Source organism: Cornus florida, unplaced genomic scaffold (genome assembly GCF_030987335.1).
Source record: "Cornus florida cultivar Cherokee Brave unplaced genomic scaffold, ASM3098733v1 CherokeeBrave_3.0.0_Hap2_Chr09, whole genome shotgun sequence".
Taxonomy (NCBI): Eukaryota; Viridiplantae; Streptophyta; class Magnoliopsida; order Cornales; family Cornaceae; genus Cornus; species Cornus florida.
Window position 1 is genome coordinate 87,409,017 of NW_026775579.1, and position 15,848 is coordinate 87,424,864.

The following is a 15,848-nucleotide window of genomic DNA, read 5'->3' on the forward strand; positions in this document are numbered from 1 at the left end:
CATTGTTGTATGGAATGGGGTTGTCATCTATGCTCCCTTTGATGGAACTGTTGATGCTACTCAAGATTACTCGGAATTTCCAGATTTTTTTGATCCGCCAATCACTGCTTAATTTCGTTTACAACTTCTTAAGAGAGGGAATTGGCATGTTTAACTGCATGGATGAGTTAGCTTTTTTCAAGAGGACCAAAAAACAAACACACAAACACAAGCAAAAAGTTGCCACTACACGAAAAAAAAAGAAGTAACCTGATAGCTGATGCTGCTTCAATTCATCCATAGAAGTTGATGAAAAAACACCAGTGTTTAAATCTGATCTAACTTTGTAAAGATGGATCTGCTCCTTCTCCTTGTATCCCACTCGAAGTGTTCCTATTGTTGTTACAATGCTGAGTTCAGTTGAAGGACATTACATTATAGAACACGCTGGCACCCTGGGATGATATATGATGGAAGGCACATGTTGAATTTTGTGAAGATCTTCTCCCTCTTCCCCGTCCACCCCTTCAACTCTTCTATTAAATTCTTCTGACATGTCGAGTATCGATAATTTCCGGAGGGCATGGATGAATCTCAATCCACCAGGAACCATCTTCAATTTCTTGCAACCACTGATGTCTACCGAAGTAAGATTAGGCATGGCTCCTCCATACACCCGCCACTCCTCCAAGTAATGTAAATACTCGATGTTTGAGTTGACGGAAACCCTTCTCAGAGCAAACCATTTCCACTCCCACAAAGGAGTCCACACCCAGGCAGAGGCTTCTTAAGTTAGGAAACTTCTCTAGCGTTGGCATGGGGTCCTCCTCGAGCCTAGAGTATTCAACCGTTAACATGGTGAGGATTGGAGAGAAATGGTGGGCTTCTGGTAACCTCAAAATAATGCCCCTCATTGTAAAACTGCTAAGATGATGGCATGCAAACAGTTTTTCCAAAAGAATTTGCTGCTCTTCCGTATCAAATTGATGATAAATTTTAATTGATGAGTGCAGCAGACGGTTGTCGGTATTGCTTAGATAGTTGATGAAGGTCACCAGGTCTTCAAATTCCACATTCTGGAGAAATGCTTTCAGTTTCCGAAGATTGGTCAACTTGAAGAGGTCTTTCACTTCAAATTCACATGTATTGAAGGTTTCCAGCGTCTCCAGCTTGCTCAACCCATCCAATCTCAGTTTTCCATTAATTCTTCCGAGTAGTCCCGTATCAACATATAGATGCGTCAAGCTTTCATTCTTCCATTGAACATTTGGTATTTCCAAAACACCATCTTTCCCTAAATCTAGCGTTTGCAAGCATCTCAAATTGTTTATAAATGAAGGCAACTTCAAGACGCTAAAGTTTTTGCAACTCAAATATCTCAGGTGTATTAGTGTTCCTATTGCTTTTGGTAACTCTTTAAGATCCCTCCCATCTCCACCTTCAAGATAAAGAACTCTCAACACTTTGAAGTCCTTTAAATGGGATTCCACTATCCGTGGCAAAAAATATCCAAATAGTATTAGCGACCGAAGGTGCTGACATGTTCGGCGTTCGGAATAAACCCATTCAGCTTCATCATAATTCTTCTGTCCCAAACGAATGACAAGTATGCGTACTTTAGCACTTGACCATAATGATGATGATGAAGAGCTGGAGGAATCCAAAAGATTTGCCCACTTTCCATCCCTAAAAGAAAAAAACATTGAGAAAATTATCTTCTTCAACCCTTGACAAGCATACTTCTCGCATCACATCATGAATTCTGCAGTATTCATAGCTTCCAGTAAACTCATTCACTTGTACCTGAACCATGTACCTCTGAACCAATTCACCAAAGTAACGCTCTGCAACATGCATCATTGTTTCTTCTTTTCCTTTGTTATGGGACGACACAAAGCCTTCAGCCACCCGCCAATGACATAATTTCTCAACTTCTAGTGTACAATCTTCCGGAAAGCTGCCTAAATAGAGAAAGCATCTTTTCAACTGATAGGGTAAGGTAATGGTAACTTAAACCCAACACCTGTGATGCTCCATCATGTTCATGTTCATCGACGCTTATGCCCTCACTTATCCGTGAATTGATATTCTGATGCACAATCATCCAATCCATTACTGTATGTGGTCTTTTTACCAAAATACCTCCAAGCAAAGCAACAGCTAATGGGAGACCTCCATAGTGCGCAACCATTTTCTTTCCCAACTCCTCAAAGTTCTTCATGTCTGAAAAAAGAACTTGCTTCCATAAGTTTAAGGTTTTTTTTTTTTTAAAGATATTAAAAAACTTTGTAGTTGCTTTTTATCTTGAAGGACATCAGGAAAATCACGAATTTTAATAATAATGTGATTTTGTAGTTTTATACCTTTATGGGTTAAAACCGAAAGACGAACCTCTTTTTTCTTATTCTGAAGACCCAACCAAGCCTCTTCGTTATAAGGTTAAACCTCTTTTTTATGGGAATGAAGCAACTGGTGGTTGCTCCGGTATCAATTAGAACACAAAGGCTATAAGGTTTATAACCTTTAAAATTGAATATACCATTGACATAGGTGTATCTTGTAGTTTTATACCTTTATGGGTTAAAACTAAACCTAAAAAATCAATAGATTCTTTTTCAATGTCTATCTTTGTTGGAGAACCCACTGTTGCTACTATTCATGCCTCCGGCTCAAATCTTTATATCACCAATAAAGAAAAGCAACAATGGATGGACTCTATCTTTAATGATTTTAAAGATTTTGTTGTCGTTTATATCGATGATATTTTGGTCTTCTCTAAAACCAGAGAAGAACTATTCCCCAATCAATTGGTTCCATGGACCAATCGAACCCTGGAATAATGAAAAGAGTCAGTTGGCTTCGACAATGGGATCAAACTACTCAAGTACAACGCCAGAAAGATGAACACTTAAATAACTTCGATCTTTCAAATGTTCCTTACAAAGATCATTTGAAGGCTATCGATGAATGGGCACAGTAGTCGAAAGTTGCCACACTATTCATCAACAGTGAACACCTACTTTTCCAAAAGCAAAAGTAGTTGAAAGTTGTACCACTTTAATCGTCGTCCAACTAAACAATTCTTTTTGTTTATGAGGAAATCTTTCACTGCTTGGTTATCAGTGTGAATAATAAGGCGTCTAAACAACCTGAAATAAAAAAAGATTGTAAATGTTATATTTGCAACAAAGCCGGTTATTATGCTTGAGGATTGGACAGAGTGAAAATCTGGGTAAGAGTTTCAAGTTTGTCATTCAAGGAAATCATTTCTTGTTGGACATCCAAAATTACGCATTACAGAACCCACTGTTGCTACTATTCATGCCTCCAGCTCAAATCTTTATATCACCAATAAAGAAAAGCCTCCTCCATTTATGCTAGCGATAAGTTTTGTGTTTCGCGGAACGGCGGTTTTTGGTGGCAGCTTTGTAAGGTGCACAACCAATCTTGATCATTTTGGATGCACTTTTTCCTTTTTTAGGACAATTTGTTGCATAATGACCGGCTTCGTTGCAAATATACCTTCAAATGGACTTTGATTCTCCCAGTTTAGGTATACAATGGAAAGTTCTTTACGAACTTACTCGCGAACCTAAAACTAATAAGCCAACTCCATCACAACCAAAAAAATGGTTCGTGGTTTTTGCTAGTCACCAACCTGGCATATATTCATAATAGAATGACTGCCATAAACAGCTCCGTTCTTTCAATGATAGACTGCAGTCGTACTGGGAAGAGTGTCAGATCATCCCTCCATTACATTGATGATGTTATGGAGTTCATATTCTTCAAGTCAGACTCCAATTGTCTAACCTTCAAATGGATTTTGATTCTCCCAGTTTAGGTATACAATGGAAAGTTCTTTTCGAACTTACTCGAAAAATCAAATCAGCAATACCGCAGAAGGTCAACGCTGTTGTACAGACTTCTATATAATAATTTGAGTTGACTAATAAGTTCTACAAAACTAATTACAAAATCAATTCAGATTTTTTTCTTAGTTCAAAATGCCACTATGAACTTTTTCATTCAATTACCCATTATCATTCACCACGCAATTTACCAAAGTATCCTCAACCCACTCAAAACACAAAAACCCATTCTGACCTTCATTAACTAGATGTAAAAAGTCTAAAATACCCCTATCCACCTACCCGTAAAAAGATGATTTGTCCGCCCCCTCCCTCTCTCATACCATCTCTATATCACAATATATTTCTCTCTCTCTTTAACCCTGCAAACTCAAAGTTCTATTCACCGGCAACCAATATTCTAGGCGAGAGAAACCCGGCCATTCTGGTGACAAATTTGAATACACTCACTCCGACAAGACCTCCAGACACACCTGTGGTATAACCTCATTTGCGTTATGTTGTTTCTCATGTTCTACTGTATAAATGAAGAAGTTGACTTTATATATATGTTTGTTTATATATGTTTAAATGCCTATGAGAGAATCTAAATGCACTCCAAAACAACCTTGCACCAGTGTGGTACAAGTGCATTCTGGAGTGACTTGCACCGGTGCAAGAAAACCTTGCACTGATGCAAGGTCATTCTGTTAACAAATTTTTCCTAAAGTTAATATGATCCTCTCTCTCTCTCTCTCTCTCTCTCTCTCTCTCTCTCTCTCTCTCTATATATATATATATATATATATATATATATATAGTGTTGGAAAATAAATTTGATTTTAGTATTTAGTTATTTCAAGTATTTGGTATGCACACATGTTGTGTGCATTTACCATGTTAGTAGTAATTAATTGTCTTATACAGGAGTTAGGGTTATTGTGGAAGTGATGTAAAATTAAGAGGTGTGGGAGTTAAGCCTAGGGGGAGTAGGAGGAGTAATTGGGGATTTACAAGAAATTTTTAGACATATGTTTTGAAGCATATATAAACTCATGCACTCTAGCCAATTGTATAAGAGAATCAAAGTGAAATAGTATAAGTGGAATAAAATATATTTCTAAGTGCTCCTTTTCTCCACTTTTTTTTTTTTTTTTTCCCCAAAATATTGAGTTGTGTTTGTATCTCGCCCACTTATTTCCAACAAAGTGGTATCAGAGCCTGAATGTTCCTATAGGCCTAAACACATTAGAGCAAATTTAATCCTAGAAGATTCAACATTTTGAGAACATGTTTCTCCTTGATGATGATGAAAAGTAGAAAATGTATTTTTTTACTAAAAGTTAATGTTATCCAAGTATAAGAGAATGAAGATAATCCTCGCATCGTACCTCAAAGCATGTGATTTGCGCGATGTTATTGGAGAAGAGCCAAAAAATGGCATGTCCAACAACCTTCTTGAAAAGAATGAAGAGAATGCATTTGTAGTGTTGCGAAAGACGATACGTAAAGAAATTTGGGAGTATTTTGGAGAGTTCAAAACTCTGAATTGGGTTTGGATGATGCTTAAGACCATTGTTTTCAATCATAGAGGTGAGTTACTACTCATAGGATACTGGTACAATGCTTTGAGGAAGACGAGTTTAAAAATGGTAGACTGTAGAACTTAAACATAATTCAACGGATGATGAATAGGTATGTTGTAACGACCCAGCTCCTCATGGATCCGGATCATTAAACAGGTCCTAACCCGACCCAAAAACATCCAAGGGTGAAACGGTAATTTCATGTTAAATTAAAATGTTGAGTTCCAAAAAGGGCAAGATGGTAATTTGCCATATTTCAATAAATTAAGACCCAAAGGACGTCATAGTCATTTACGTGCATCACACAATAATTAAAATGAGGTCCGGGGTAAAATAGTCATTTTGGGGCAAAAATATAATTATGGCATTTAATTGGGTCATAAAAATAATTAATTTCAACTTCAAATGATGCCAAAGTGTAATTTTAAGAATACATGAAAAGGCAGAACCGGGTATACGTCGACTAGTTTGGGATATGAATAGTGGGAAAACCCACTGCCATGATACCGGTCGACTGGTTTGGGATACCGGTCGACTGGTTTGGGACATGAAATGCTCTGTGAAGATACCGATCGACTGGTTTGGGTTATACGTCGACCGGTTCTAGAAAATCTTCACTCCCACCTTCCACTGTCCTGTGTAACCCCTATACACCAACTTTTGATCGTTCAACCACCCACGTCACAACACTTACGTGCAAAATTAATACATTTCAACAGTAAATTCGAGTACAACAACCACGTTATTACGTAATTTGCAGCACGTTACTTAAAATACAGACAAACTGATTTTGAGTGAGTAAAACTTAATTTCATTATCCAAGGGCCATATACAAAATGAATCCAATCATTTAACATGTTGCAAGAATAATACATATTGATAACGAAATTTTTGTAGGACACATAACACGTTCTAATACATCATTTAAAGACCAAACTACGTAAGTCTCATTTTATACAAAATTCAAAGGAATTAAATACAAGAGTAAGGCTTCTATGGCCAAAATTTACATAGCTTTGGTATAAATAAAAGTGAAGTCCTATCTACATTGATATCCATGGATGTATATTATTCACCGACTCATCTTCAATCCCTGAAAAATGATAATAAGTAGAGGAGTGAGCACAAGGCTCAGTAGAGAATACCTAAGTGGCATCTCCTCAAGCATGGTAAATAATTACATGCCTTACAAGCAATGAATAGGAAAAAGAGACGGGGATCATGCGAGGGATTCACATACGACACCTCAATTTTTTAATAATTCACACACCATCATATTCAATGCTATGCACAAGATGCCAATGCAACCACACATCACACTCTACCCTCACATAATCACACATTCCGTCTATACCATCGTATGTCCACGCATCACTTCCACACTTCTACACACCCACACATTTCATCCACACATCCACACATCCACACATCACATTCCCACCCTCACCTCTCTTATACCCATCAATACCCTCATGACATGCACATGAAATATTTTGATTTCAACCATTCAAATTCTCATCATGCTTTCATTATCCAATAAGCAATTTCACAACCATAACAAGATAACCCAACACCTAAACATGCTTCTACATACATCAAGATGACTATACAAAGAGTAATAGAGATAATCCACCATATAGCAACTTCATAGCATGTTAATTGAAATTAATACACAAGATAAACAATTAATTTCCATCAAACACATTATTTAGACAAAGTTTATGCATCAACCAAAACCCTAAAATCTTCATTATTCAATTAACATCAAACTGGCATGTCAAAGGAGGGAAAAACATTTAATTAACTACCAATTCCAAGGAAATCGACAATTAGACAAACTCTACCTCAATTAGAAGAAATGCCCCAATTTTCTAAATCCTCTAAGCCCTTACACCTTTGGTCTCTAATGAAAGCTCATGCCAAGCTCTCCAACATCCCTTCTTCCTTTCCCTCAAAATCTTACCTTAAACTCTCCAAATCAAGCCTGCAACAATGGAGAAATATGTGTATATAGATGTATAGATATATAGAGAGAAGAAAAGGAAAAACTAAGGAGAGAGAGAGATGGTCTCGGCTGAATGGAGAGAAGTAGGAAATTAGGTTAATTTTTCACTTTGCTTCCAAGGCAAATAATATGCCACTTGTCCAATTCTTGTGGATTACTAATTTTGGGCAAAGTTACCTCCTAGTCCATGGTCTTCCATTGTAATAACATGCCTACCCCCAAAATATCCTCCCAAAGAATACATATAAATATACACACACACATGTGAAATGCCAATAACGCCCCTCACTTAAGATGAGAAAACCAGGGAAAGTTCTCGAGTCCGGAAATCGTCCTGACTTTTGAAAAAATCTAAAAATGAAACCGTTACTTTTAATTGGCTTATAATGATTCAAAAAAATACACTTCTAAAACCCTCGACTCAACAATGACCAAAACGCCCCTCGGGGCCCGCGTGGCACGCAAAATGAGACAAGGATTAAAATAATTTAGAAAATCAAATAAATTCCAGAAATTAGAAAAACGAAAAAAATCGGTAACGTCACATATGTACACATATGGACTTGAAGGAGTTGAAGATTCAAAAGTTAAAGGACAACGTTAATGAATGAGAAGAGATAAATGAAAGTGTTGAAGAAGAGATTAAAAAAAGTGGAGGAAAATGAAATGGGAGGAGAAGTTAAAGAAAAAAAAAAAAATCTAAAATAGAGGCAAAAGTTGATGAAGTTGGTGAGTCAACATTTTCAGGTATGATTCCAAGTTCCACTTTGAAAGAAGTTGTGTTTGACTTTTTCTTTGGTAAATAAGTTATGTTTGAATTATTTGATGAAATTATGATTTTTTTTATATTCACCCCAATTGAAAAAAACAAACCAACTATGATAATAGTGCTCATTTTGTGGCGAATGATGACCTTCTCTTAAATAAAGTTTTTCCTACTAAGTGTGACATTGAAGTTTAAGGTGACAAGAATTTCTTGAATTGCTTTTTGCAAGATGTTTTGAAATTTTTTCTAATTGACATGGGTTAGGTGAATATGGGGTTGTGTTTTTTTTTAATTCTAAAGAAGAATCACATTTGAAGTTCTTCAAGAAGAAAGAAAATGGACAGTGTGCTCGTGTAAAGAAGATAATAATATATAATCATGTAAATGCATCAAACTACCATTTGAATACTTTTTTTTTTATAGGTAAAATACCATTTGAATACTTTTGACGAGCCCTACGGCCTAAACATCAATGGAAATGACCAAGAAGACTATTACTATTGAAGGAGGTGGAATTCAACACCAACAACGAACTTTTGATCAAGGCCCCAAGACCAATATGAAGTTTATTTTTAAGTTTCAAAATCAAGTTTGGGAGGTGGGCGATTTTAATGTTTAGTCATTTCGAGTATTTGGTATACATATATGCATGCGTGCATTTACCATGTTAGTGATAGTTAATTATCTTAAGTAGGAGTTAGTTAATTGTCTAGCCATTTGTATAAGAGGATCAAAGTGAAATAGTATAAGTGGAATATTATATATTTTCAAGTGTTCCTTTCCCTAACTTCTCTTCTAAATTATTGAGTTGTGTGTGTATTTTGCCCACTTATTTTCAACATATAGTAACTTAACTTGAAGTTTTATTAAACTAAAAATTAAACTAACAAAATAATAAAAAGGATCAATAAACCTTGATGAGATAATATTACCACCACATTTCTAGTAAGCCATTCTTTTTTAGGAGCTAAATAAGATGAGAAGTTAACACTATCTTTTTCATTCTTTCCTTCTTTCTTTCGTTTTTTTTTTTTTTTTTTTTTCACTCAAAATTAATATTATCCTTTCTTTTCTTTTTCCTCCTGCAATACCAAACATAGCCTAAAAGGTTGGTCATTCTGAACATTTATATCATTGATAGCTATATATATTTCCTCTGTTGAATGTCCCGTTGCATAGCCGCTGCCAAGGCATACTAATGATCGATGCCTTTTAAAAATGATAGATAATTTATATTTTACTTTTTTAGCATAAAATAATAGATAATGATGATCCTAAAATTAATTGTAGTTTGGATATGTTTCTTTGTCCCCAATTGGAACTGAATTGAAATTTCAGTTGTGTTCAAGAAGAAATGATTGACTAAGCTAAAGAAAATACACAACAATCATATGACGTAGAAAAATTATGCAATATTTTTGTGTAATGATATGAGCTGCTAGATAAGAAAGAGAAACCTCATTTGATGAAATACGAGATTAAGGTTGAGAAACTAAAATTAGACATGTAATGAGTGGGGATAATAAATTACCTTGACCGTCTGTTCCACTAAATGCTTTCTTTTGAAGTAGTTCCAAACCTTCAACTTCTGTCAAAAATCGTGGTTCATAGAGGAATCCCTGTGGATCTACATGGATAGCCACTTTTTTATTACGGGTGGTAAGTAATAATTTGCTATTGCTCGTCTTTCCAATCGAAAATGCAGATTTCAGGATGGTCCAGTCCTCCGCTTTCCAAATGTCATCCAGGACTATCAAGCATTTTTTATTCTGTAGGACTTCATGAAGCAGAGGGACTAGCTCATTGTCTCTCATAGTGTGAATCTCATCCTTCTTCTCTGGGACAAGTTTAATTAGGTTATTTTTCAAAACATCTTGTTTTTCGAGTTGATGATACAAGCCCAAGCAAGACCATCGAAGTTAACCTTCACATTGGGGTGATTGTACACCCTTTGAGCAAAGGTGGTCTTGCCCAAGCCACCCATGCCACATAAAGAAAAAGTTTCATAGTAATAATTTCCCCGCTCTTTATTCACCAGAAGCTCCACCAATTTATTCACAACATCTTCCAAGCCTATAAAATCCTCTTCAACAACATGGGAATAAGTCTGCCTTAACAAACGTTGATGTTGCCTTTCTGCAAGTTGTTGCCTTAACAAATATTGCTGTTGCCTTTCGTGTGCAGAAGTACACGATGATCCTTCTCCTTCTGCTATAAATCATATACCACAAGTTTGTGCATGATGGATATATAATTTAATTACCCGCGGATAGGGGAATATTGTTAAATTAACACACCATCTCATAAGATTAAGATAGGGCTCTATAGATTACGATAAGGATTAAGTCTCAAAGGGCATGAATAAACTTAAGGAGATAGAGATAACAACTATTACCCTCTCCAATGACTCTTAAATCCGTAATGGATAAAGAAAGTAAATTTGTTTTATGATAGAAGACTACTACTGTGAATGTTTTTATAAAAAAAGTCATCAGTCAACCTAAAAAGGTACGTCATAAATCCTATATTTAATAATTTATTAGATATTCAATCGTCAAGTACTAACTTGACCGTCAGAGTGCACCCGGCCGATACCACGCCGGTTGTCACTTCTGTCTTGTCTTGCAGGAAAACCCCCCGGCTCCGGACCGTACAGATTTATGCATCAACAGTGCACTTGCAGTGAGTTGAGAAATCCTTATTCTAATAGCTTGGATCTCTGAACCAACCTTGTGGCATTCCACACTTTCAAAAAAAGATGTAGGCACATCTTTTGAGAGAGTAATGGGCATTACCTCCGGTATGCAATTTTGAGGACAAAAGTTTCGATAACATCTTCAACATCGTAAGCAATATCTTGCATCTCTATAACAAAGTTCTGCTCTTTCTTGCCATCATTCGCCTCTTCTTTATGCTCAGCATCTGCAACTTTTAGAAAGCATTTCATCATCTGTAGCTCTTTATCAATAGTTTCAACCTGGGGGCGTACTCCAGTTAATAGTTTTACTTCATTTTCCAACCAAAGACCAATCCTTTCAACAACAAAAGAGACAACAGGATCAGCCAATATCTCCATGCTAAACGAAAGGTATGAATGACTAATAAGAGCTTAAAATCTTTTCTTTGTTGGAATAATATCGGTAGGAAACAGTTCTGCTTCAGCGTTAAACTATTTAAATAAGCTCCCTCCAGTGGAACGTTGGACCATCTTCTTTAGGTTTGTACTGCACTTCTGCTCGGTTTCATACTACCATTAAAATATTAAGTCAACTATAGATGGTGCTTCAAAATTTATACAGCTAGCTGTCACTCTTAATTACCATACTATAATAATAACAACTCACCCGGCCATTTGCAGAAAAGAAAAATGGAATAACCAGTTGCAGACATTGTTCGACCATAGCCCATGTGAATCTGTTTTCGATCTGATAAATTTTATTTTCCTTCCTGTTTCAATTTATTTCGCTACAAAACCATTGACTCATATATCTTGATTTCTTCAATACTCTTGGCATTAATTAATGTCATTTGGATCGCACAAATCTAATTGAGGCAACAAGAACTAGGTACATCCACCCAATCGAAACAAATAAACAAAGAAATCAATAAATAACAAGTTACATGATATGGAATATAGCTATCATAGGTCTCAAATATGGATCGAATTGTGATGCATCTTCAAATAAGCTAGATAGGATTGAAACTTTGATTATAATATATACATTACTTACTATTTGGTTTATGTGCGTAGCTGTCCAACCTGTTTGACAGATTTGTTGTGGTGTTATAATTCAGCAGTACTAGTTAAAACCTTTTAGTTAATTTTATGCTAATCACGTTCATATAGCTTAATTTATTATGTATTCATAAACATTTTGTTTTTATTTATTTATTTATTTTAGGGCTACAATTATTCTCGACTCGACAGACCTTTTTTTTAACACTTACGAATGCTACATCAATCTTCTTCTTCTTCTTCTTCTTCATTTATTTATTTCTATCATCATCGTATTAGTATTTATTTTTTCCTCCTAGCATCACCCTTGGTATAGAGCATCTTTTAAAATTAGTAGTGATGGTTGTTACATTATTAGTTAATATTGTATGAATAGTTGACTAGATTTATATGTGCAATAGCAAGTTGCATGTACAATGTATCTTTCCAAAAAAAACAAATATTGTATCCACCCAATTCTCAAGAAGAAAATATATAAGGTCAGTAAGAAGTATTAATGGAATACAAGTAGCACAGGACACGATGCCTTGAATACAGGTATAGTAGTGCTAATGGAACTGTAATTGTGGACTTTTTTTATTTTTTTATTTTTTTTGTTTTCGATGAATTGCACTTTTGGATTTTATATCAATCATAATGGGACATCTTAATTTTTGAATACACAAGGCACGATTTCTTCGATATAGCTATTGCACAAGATGTGGAGAGATTAAAACAGAGGATGCTGAATTGACTTCCTCAGGGGTTGATTGGTTTACCAAGGAATTACACAGAAACATGTTATTGATATCAAGAATGTTAGACCTTATTGGTTGCATTGCGGCGAGAATTATTTCAACATTTTCAGCAACACATCTACAAACAAACAAATAAGTTACACATATTCAGCCGAAAAAAATATGCTTGCTTAAAAAAAAAAGCACAGAATTTTGAAAAGTCCCATCAAATTCAAAATGTAGATTCTTTATAAACATGCATACATTTATGAATGAGGTTAGAGAAACAAAATGCATAAATTACATACCTAGGCAGAGTTTCCAATCCATTGTGAAAGGCATCTGAGCAACCAAAAACGCCATAGCCAAAATGGTCAGCAAGATTCGAGGATGCCGATGCCAAAGCAACGCATGAAATGGAAAAGTACACACCAGAATAAAAGATTGTTTTATTTAAGTCCCGATTCCCGTTCCTGTCTGCCACCTACCATTAATCTTGTGTGTGTGCGTTTTTTATTTTTTATTTTTTATTTTTTTTATTTTTTCTGTAGTTTAGGTTTAGAGAGGAATAATCTATGTATGAAGTAAGAGTGATGCAGAGGAGTCAGAGAGAGGCCATAGGCATATCATGGCCTGAAAAATTAAGAAGGTAGGGAAAAAGTTTGGTCAAAGAAAACTAATAGATTAATGACGCGTGAATGTCTATCAGTATAAATTTATCGTCAAAAATATCATTTTTCATAAAGTAAATAATGACCAAAAAGTAGTCTTGTCTTACATTTCCTCTTCCTTACTAGTAGCCGACCAACTCGAGCAGATAATTTTGCAATTATAAATAGTAGTCATTTTACTATAGGTGAAGAAAGTAAATGGGGGAAAATTAAATAAACATATACATCGATTTTTGGAGTGTTATTTACTACTGTATTTTATGAACTTATAAAGTTTTGACAAAAAAAAAAAAAAAAAAAAAAAGGAATTTGGCTAAAATGATGACGTGAGTATGAAAAAATATTATTTATTTTGGACGTAAAATATTTTTTTATTTTCTGGTATTTGATTGTCGTAAAATATTTATGAAGAAAAAAATATTAAAATTTAACAAAAATAATTTATTCATAAATTTTCGGCAAGTTATTTTACTGTTTTATATGTCCCGCCCGATGAACTCGACGTAAACCTTTGTCAAACACCGACAAAGTAAAAATAAAAGAATATTTTATCTGAAAAATAAAAATATTTTTCAAAAAGAATATTTTACGCCCAAACAAATGGGCCTTTAAATTGATACCAAACTACTCTTTTTACTGTTGTGAAAAATGACATCATATTAGTGAGGACATATATATATATATATATATACTCCTTATTAAACAAAGTGATCCAGGAGGAAACAACTTTTCGAGTCTTGTCCCACATTGAATTAGGTTGGGATCTTGGGCTTGTAAGACAGTAAAAGTGATAGGCAATGTCACCCAACAGTTTAAATTTTTAAGTGACGCACGTATCCAAAATTGAAACATGGACTTTCGGACTATATATTATATTTAAGGTTGGATGAGAGTGTCTTGTATAATGGTGAAGTTCAGACGGTTAGCTTTTCACTTCTCAATTTTCTGTGGTCTGTGAATTCTATTAATAATCGAACTCAGGAGAGCTTATGAGAAATTCAATAGTTAGGCTCTGTTTGGATTGGCTTTTCAAACGCTGCTTTTGGCTTTCTGGGCTTAGAAGTTATTATGAAGGATGTTTGGATAATTTTATAGAAGAGCTTTTAGCTCTTAGAAGAGCATTTTGGAGAAGCTGGGGACCCCAGCTTTGGTAAAACGCTCTTCTATATACACACGAGAAGCCGTTTATGGATTTAGTGAATCTTTCAATATGACAAGCGTACCCTTTTCTTTTACGCATTGGGAAAATAAAATTACAACATCTGCCATTATAAAAGATATCGTATTATTCTTAAACCCTAAGGACAACTCAAACGAGGAAGATCATCACTTTCCTTAGATCGTCACTTTCCTTCTAAACCCTAACGACAACTCAAACGACAACTCTCACTTTAAGGATCTCTTTTGTTTTAGGCAAGGATACGGCATTTTTTACTTTGTTGTATATGATTGATTGATTATATTTTGTATATGAATGTTGGATTGAATGTATGGTGTAAAGTTTGGAGTGACCAAAATTTTGAACTAATTAATCGTACTATTTTTCTTAATCAATTTTTTATTTATGCCCTAATCGATCACATGAATGTTGCATTATTAAACCTTCATTTTTGTATTAACAACCATTTTTCCATGATATATAGATGCATATACATATACAACATTATAACATTTGTTATAAATATGTTTTTGATACTGTATTTGACATATTATTATAAGTATGCTTTTTATATTGTGACTGAAATATTGGAGAAAACTTTAATAATAATTAAAGTATCGAGTATTGTATTCTTTTACTTTGTTGTATATGAATGATTGACTCTACTTTGTATATGAATATTGGATTGAATATATGGTGTGATGTTTGGAGTTACCAAAATTTTGAACTAATTAATCGTACTGTTTTACCCATTTTTTATTTATGCCCCTAATCGATATGTTGCATCATTAAATAATCATTTTTGTATGAACAACCATTTTTCCATGATATATGGATACATGTACATATACAACATTATAACATTTGTTATAATTATACTTTTTATACTGTGTTTGACATATTGTTATGAGTGTTTGTGATTGAAATATTGGAGAAAACTTTAATTAGAATAATTGTAATCTTTTACTTTATTGTATATGAATGATTGATTCTATTTTATATATGAATGTTGGATTGAATATATGGTGTGAAGTTTGGAATGACCAAAACTTCGAACTAATTAATCATATTGTTGTTCTTAACCCAATTTTTATTTATTTATGCCCTAATCGATCACGTGCATCATTCACGTATGAACATTGCTGTATGGATATATATACATACATATATGTATGAACACTCAAACAATCATTTTTGTATGAACAACCATTTTCCCATTATATATGGATACATAGACAACATTATAACATTTGTTATACTTATTGTTTTTATACTATGTTTGAGATATTGTTATGAGTATACTTTTTATATTGTGCTTGAGATATTGGAGAAAACTTTAATAATAATTAAAGTATTTAGCACAATGCGTAATCACCTCT

At 34.4% G+C, this 15,848-nt stretch overlaps 1 pseudogene; it reads right to left on the minus strand.

Annotated features, from left to right (window-relative positions):
• Positions 1 to 409: 409 nt before the first annotated feature.
• On the minus strand, positions 410 to 11,263 carry LOC132273097 (probable disease resistance RPP8-like protein 2; annotated as a pseudogene).
• Between the last annotated feature and the right edge of the window lie 4,585 nt (positions 11,264 to 15,848).